The 7,500-nt window shown below is 37.0% G+C and overlaps 1 protein-coding gene across 5 annotated transcripts in view; it reads right to left on the bottom strand.

Moving 5' to 3' along the window:
* The window catches only part of LOC143026440 (uncharacterized), a 1,178,515-nt gene that overhangs the window by 212,746 nt on the left and 958,269 nt on the right, over positions 1-7,500 (bottom strand). The gene's annotated exons all lie outside the window — the stretch shown is intronic.

The raw sequence follows: 7,500 nt of genomic DNA, 5'->3' as shown, positions 1-7,500 counted from the left end.
ATAATAAATGAAAATCAGACAGACAAATGATAACAAAACAAAAACAAAATAAATGAAAATCAGACAGACAAATAATAACAAAACAAAAACAAATAATATAAGATAAATTATAATCATTACAGCATCTTACTTAGGTATTTATCTAACTGATTCTTAAAGCTTCGAACTGAACTACATTGCACTACCTGTGCAGGAAGTTTATTCCATTCATTTACTACACGGTTGGCAAAGTTGTTTCTACCTACTTCCAAATTGAATCTATTTCCGGATAGTTTGAGACCATTGTTTCTTGTCTGATTCTCATTCAATGTGAAAATTTTGTCATTTTTGATGTTGTCAATTCCCTTTAAAATCTTAAAGACCTGTATCAAGTCACCTCTGAGTCTACGCTTTTTTTAGGGAAAACAGATTCATGTGTTTTAGTCGATTTTCGTATGAATTATTTTTGATATTTGGAATCAGTTTTGTGGCTCGCCGTTGTACTTTTTCCAGTCTGTCAATGTCTTTAATGAGATTCGGTGACCATACGGAAACAGCATATTCCAAATGTGGACGAACTAACGATTTATATAGCTTGTTAATGAGTGATGGACTTTTGAAATCAAAAGATCGCGCAATCAGTCCCAGAATCTTATTTGCTTTCTCAGAGGCTGAAATACACTGCTTGGATGATTTGAGGTCGTTACTGATAATTACGCCGAGATCTTTTTCACTATCCACTTTTGTTAACGAATTACCAAATAACTTGTAATCGTACTTACTGTTATTTTTACCTATGTGCATTACCTTGCATTTACTTGTGTTAAATTTCATTAGCCACTTTTCAGACCATTGCTGTAATTTATCTAGATCTACTTGAATATCTAATTGGTTTGAGTGATCATTTGCCACTCCGCACAGTTTTGTATCATCAGCAAATTTGGAAACAGTAGATTTTAGTCCATGGTCTATATCATTTATATATACTATGAAAAGAAGTGGCCCAAGAACGGAACCCTGAGGAACTCCACTTGCAACACTTTTCCATCCAGAAGTTTTTCCATTTAAAACAACTCTCTGCTTTCGACCATTCAACCAATTACTAGTCCAACCTAATAGGCTACCACTTATTCCATGCAAAGCTAATTTAGTAAGTAGTCTTTCGTGTGGGACGGTATCAAAAGCTTTTGCAAAGTCTAGATATATTAAATCTATATTGTTTCTTTTGTCATAATTCGAGATAACTGTGTTGTAGAATTCGAGTAAGTTAGTCACGCAAGAACGTTTCCGTCTGAAACCATGCTGGCTATCATTTATCAAACGGTTACTTTTTAAATGATATTCGATAGCATCTCTGATGATAGTTTCCATTATTTTTCCTACGATTGAAGTCAAACTTATAGGCCTATAGTTATTTGGTTTCTTTTTGTCACCTTTTTTGAATATGGGAGTAACGTTAGCTAGCTTCCATTCTCTTGGGACATCTCCGGATATGATGGATTTCTTGAAAATAATTTCTAATGGAACAACAATCTCATTTTTAATTTCCTTTAAGATTCTTGGATGCCAACCGTCAGGCCCTGGTGTTTTATCAACTTTGAGTTTGTCTATACATCTTTTGATTTTTTCTTTTGTTATATTTACCGTAGTGAGTAAGTTTACCCCAGACTTTTCACATGTTTGAGTTTGGAATTCACTTTGAGGTGTTTCGTTTACGAATACCGAGCTAAAATAATTGTTTAAGATATTACACATTCCTTCATTTGAATATTCAAGTTGACCGTCAGCAGATAATAGTGGACCAATGTGATTCCTAACAACCTTTTTATCTCTAATGTAACTATAGAATTCTTTGGGATTCTCTTTGGATTTATCAGCGATGTTCATTTCGTATTGTCGTTTTCGTTTCCTTATTGTCTTTTTTAAATCTCTCTGTATTGATACATAATTTTCATAGTCATTAGATGCACCCGAGCACTTATATTTCTTATAAGCCTGTCTCTTTTTAGCAATACTTTTTTCAGTTTCTTTGTCGAGCCACTTGGGGCGAGCCTGATTTGGGGGACGTCTGTCCTTAAAAGGAATGTAAGTTTGAATCATCTTAGTGAGCGTATTTTGAAATATTTCCCACATCTGATCTACAGGTCTTTCGTTTAATTTTGCCTCCCAATCTGTAAGCTGAAGCTCTTGACGTAGTCCTATGAACTGAGCTTTACTGAAATCGGGTATTTTAGAAACACAAGTATCTATTCTAAAATTATTTAGGAGTTTGAATCTAACTAAGTTGTGATCGCTATTTGCAACAGATTCACCGACTTCTACATCAGTTACCATGCTTTCGCGGCTAGTAATCAAAAGATCGAGTAAGTTTCCATATCTTGTGGGCTCTTTTACATGCTGAATTAAGTAATTGTCACCAAGAAAATCAATCAAGCGACTACCTATATGGCCATGTTCAAGGGTCATCCAATCAATGTCAGTAAAATTGAAATCACCCATTATCAATAAATCCCGGTTGCAGAAACTAGACAGTTCTTGAAATAACAGCTGGTCGTCTGCTAATGATAATGTCTTTGGCCTATATATTACACCTATATTCATTTTTTGTCCATTTGTTTGGGTTAACTCAACCCACAAACTATCATATGCATCCTGTTTCACTTTCTCTAAAACACAAGCATGAACATTGTTTTAAACGTACAATAGAACACCCCCACCTTTCTTGTGGTTTCTATCCTGATGAAAGTGTTTAAATCCCGCAATATTAAATTCAGCTTCGAACTCTGTACCATTTAACCATGTCTCAGTTATTCCTATCATATCGGGATTTTCGCTTTTGACATACGCCTGTATTTCTTGAAATTTGTTCCTAATACTACGAGCATTAAAGTACATGATATTTTTTCCTCCACTATAATTACATCCCATCGTGATCTTTTGTCTTCCACTGACATTACATCCTATCTTGATATTTTGGCCTTCATTGACATTCTGTCCGGTATCCCTTCCTAAAATTATATTTTGTCCTTCACTGACATTATATCCTACCGTGATATTTTCTCCTCCATTATCATTACATCCTATCGTGATATTTTGTTCTCCACTATCATTACTTCCCATCGTGATCTTTTGTCCTCCACTGTCATTACATCCCATTGCGACATTTTGTCCTATGACATTACATCCTAATGTGACATTTCGTCCTCTAGCGACATTACATCCTATCATGATATTTTGGCCTTCATTGACATTCTGTCCGGTATCCCTTCCTAAAATTATATTTTGTCCTTCACTGACATTATATCCTACTGTGATATTTTCTCTATTATCATTATATCCTATCGTGATATTATGTTCTCCACTATCACTGACATTATATCCTACCGTGATATTTTCTCCTCCATTATCATTACATCCTATCGTGATATTTTGTTCTCCACTATCATTACTTCCCATCGTGATCTTTTGTCCTCCACTGTCATTATATCCCATTGCGACATTTTGTCCTATGACATTACATCCTAATGTGACATTTCGTCCTCTAGCGACATTACATCCTATCATGATATTTTGGCCTTCATTGACATTCTGTCCGGTATCCCTTACTAAAATTATATTTTGTCCTTCACTGACATTATATCCTACCGTGATATTTTCTCCTCCATTATCATTACATCCTATCGTGATATTTTGTTCTCCACTATCATTACTTCCCATCGTGATCGTTTGTCCTCCACTGTCATTACATCCCATTGCGACATTTTGTCCTATGACATTACATCCTAATGTGACATTTCGTCCTCTAGCGACATTATATCTTAAAATTATATTTTGTCCTATATTGGCACATTGTTCTACATTAATGCTATACTCTACACTGTTTTCCCAAGTACATTCTATTTCCCCTTCCCTTTGGGCTTCTACCCTAAAAAAGGAGCTAGTTCATTACAAACTCCCACAATGAGGTTTGTAAGAACATCTTTGCCTCTGCGGGTAAGGTGGATCCCATCAGAAGCGTAAAGGTCATGGCGCCTAGAAAAGAGATACCAAGGATCAAGAAAGTGGTATCCCAATTGTGTGCACAACTTCGATATCCTATCATTGATCCCTATGGCTCTACTGTTCCAACACGAGCCTGCGTGGATCCTCGGGAGGATCCCACAGACTACGTGACGGCTCCCACGTTCCTTCATCTCCTGAAGGAGGACCTTGTAATTCCGAACAAGCTCCTCTGATCTCACCCTACCTACATCGTTACTTCCCGTATGAACGATCGTAACCGTGTTCTTCCGTCCTTGCTCCCTGATGGACCGGGTACAATCGACGATCCCACGGCCCGGTTGACATACAAGCTTGCAACGTCGCTTCGTCTTCCGCTGCAGGATGTCGTCATAGCCTCGCACCATGGAGTCCCCCACCACCAAGAACTCCTGGTTTTCAGCCACTTCATCCTCCAGTAGAGCAAAACGATTGGCTAGAGCCAGCGGTTGCTCCACAGGGCACACGTCTACCGAACGCGGGCTCGACAAACGGAACCCCACGGAGCGCCACTCGCTCATGGCAGTGACAGTAGGGGAAGAAGTGGAACGCTCTTTGGGTTGTGGGGAGGGTTCACTCTTCTCACAGAGCGCACTCCTGAGAAGACGAATTTCCTCCTCACACATCCTGAGACGGACCTCTAGGTTCACGCAACCTTCACAAGCCATTTCGCTCCCCCTTCAGCAATAAAAACGGCAAAGAGAAAATACAAATCAACAACAACAAAAAATCAAAGCGGTCTCTAATAAACTAAATACGCGAAGTTTACTCTGCTTACCTTATTCTATTTCTCCTACCTTTGGAGTATGGTAACAGAAAACTGTTTTGAATTTAAATAGAACACTGCACTTTATCTTATATATGTAACTGTATAGCGCTATACGTATACAATCACAAAAACACAACACAATCACTTAACACTATTCGGAGATATAAATTTCACAGGTATTCGCTAGCTGGTGTCTGTGCAGAAAAAACGAGGTCTCTAGCTGAGGTCACGAGCGGACTGAGCTGAGGTCACGAGCGGACTGAACTGAGGTCACGAGCGGACTGAAACTGTGTATGAGTGTGTGTGTGTGTGTATGAGTGTGTGTGTGTGTGTGTGTGTGTGTGTGTGTGTGTGTGTGTGTGTGTGTGTGTGTGTGTGTGTGTGTGTGTGTGTGTGTGTGTGTGTGTGTGTGTGTGTGTGCGTGCGTGCGCGCGTGTGTATGTGTATGTATATGTGTGTGTGTGTGCGCGCGCGCGTGCGTGTGTATGTGTGTGTATTTACCTAGTTGCATTTCACGGGAAGGAGAGCTACGCTCGTGGGGTCCCGTCTCCATATCTCATTTTATCTAAACTATTTTTAAATTCATGTATTGTTCTTGCACACACTATTTTTTCATCCAACTTGTTCCAACTGTCTATTACTCTGTGAGGAAAGCTGTTCTTTTTCAGATCTCTTCTATAGCTGTCCTTCTTGATTTTCCTTCCGTGTCCTCTTGTGTTTCCATCATCCCATTTTATCAGATTCTCTCTATCAATAACTTCTATGCCTTTCATGATTCTGTAAATAGCTATCAAATCTCCTCTCTCTCTTCTTTGCTCTAATGTCTGTAGTTCAAGTTTTGCTAGTCTCTCTTCATATGATAGTTTTGAGAGTGTTGGTGCCAATTTTGTAATTGCTCTTTGTATTCTTTCAAGTTTTTTTATACATTTTTTTGTACTTGGTGACCATACTGTTGCTGCATATTCCAATTTTGGTCTTATCAGAGTGGTTAGAATTTTCTTCACCATTTCTTCATCCAGGTATGCAAATGCCACTTTGATTGTTCTTATCAAATTATAAGTTTCTCCAAAAATCTTATTTATATGTTTCTCAGGTGACATATTATTCATAACAATGACTCCCAGGTCCTTCTCATTCTCTACTTTTTTTTATTCCTTCTTCTCCCAATTTATATGATCCTATTATTCTGTTTTTGCTTTTTCCAAATTCCATTATACTACACTTTTTAGTGTTGAACTCCATCTCCCACTTCCTACTCCATTCCTGTACTTTGTTCAGATCATTCTGTAGTGACTCACAATCTTCATCCGTTTTCACTTTTTTCAACAGTTTTGCATCATCTGCAAAGAAGCTCATATAACTTTTAATTCCTTCATCCATATCATTAATATATATAGCAAACATTATTGGGGCCAGAACTGTTCCTTGTGGGACACCGCTTATTACTTCATCCCATTCTGAGTGTTTATCTCTTATCACCACTCTCATTTTTCTTCCTTGCAAAAAGTTTTCCATCCATTTAAGCAGTTTGCCCTGTATTCCTCCTTCAGTTTCTAATTTCTTAAGCAACTTTTTGTGTGGTACTTTGTCAAAAGCCTTTTTCAAGTCCAGAAATGCACAATCAGCCCATCCATCTCTTTCTTGTATTATGTCTATTAGCCTTGAATAGAAACATATTAAATTGGTGACGCATGATCGTCCTTGTCTGAATCCAAATTGCCTTGTATTTAGCACGTTGTTTTTTTTCTAAATATTTTACCCATCTACTTTTGACAATTCTTTCACAAATTTTTGCTATTGTACTTGTTAGAGAGACTGGTCTATAGTTGGTAGGGTCTTCCTTATTTCCCCCTTTATATATAGGTACTATATTTGCTCTTTTCCAATCTTCTGGGACTTTTCCTTCTTTCAAGGAACTGTTTATTATGCTATGTATTTTGTCTGCCAGTTCTTTCATGCATTCTTTCAAAATCCAGTTTGCTATTTCATCTGGTCCATGCGATTTTCTAACATCTAGATTACTCAAGTGTTTCAATATTTCATTCTTTGTTACTTCTATTTCTTTCATGGGGGGAACTTTCTCTTTCCATTCGATCTCTTCAGGTTGTATGTTCTCTCTTGTAAACACTGATTTAAAATGTTTGTTCATAATTTCTGCCATTTCTAATTCCTCTGTATATTCAACTCCTCCTTGCCTTAATTTTTCCAAATCTTGTCTGTTTTTCAGTTTGTTGTTTACAAATCTGTAAAATAGTTTTGGTTGATCTTTACACTTTTCTATGATATCTTTCTCATATTTTCTCTTTTCCTCTCTGCACGCTTGTACATATTCATTTCTATAACAAGTATATATTTTCCACTTTTCAGGTCTTTTGTCCTTTCTCCACTTAGTCCAAGCTTTATCTCTTTTGTCTTTTAACTCCTCACAACTTTTGCTGTACCAACATTTTATATATTTCTTTTCTTGTTTTTGTCTTGGGACATACTGTTCCACTCCTTTTTTATAAAAAAAATTCAAAATATTCCATTTCTCTTCCACTGTTGTTCCTTCTTTGTATATTCCTTCCCAGTTTTCTTTTTGAAAGAATTCTCTTATTTTATCAAAGTTTGTTTTTTCATACATCATTCTTCCTTTTCTATATTGTTCATTTCTTTTCATGTATTTTTCCTCATTTAATTCCAGTTCAATCAATATATGGTCACTTTTACTTATT

The sequence above is a fragment of the Oratosquilla oratoria genome, chromosome 1 (genome assembly GCF_046742065.1).
Source record: "Oratosquilla oratoria isolate Oo_2021 chromosome 1, ASM4674206v1, whole genome shotgun sequence".
Classification (NCBI taxonomy): domain Eukaryota; kingdom Metazoa; phylum Arthropoda; class Malacostraca; order Stomatopoda; family Squillidae; genus Oratosquilla; species Oratosquilla oratoria.
This window is presented reverse-complemented; position numbering and strand designations above follow the sequence as displayed.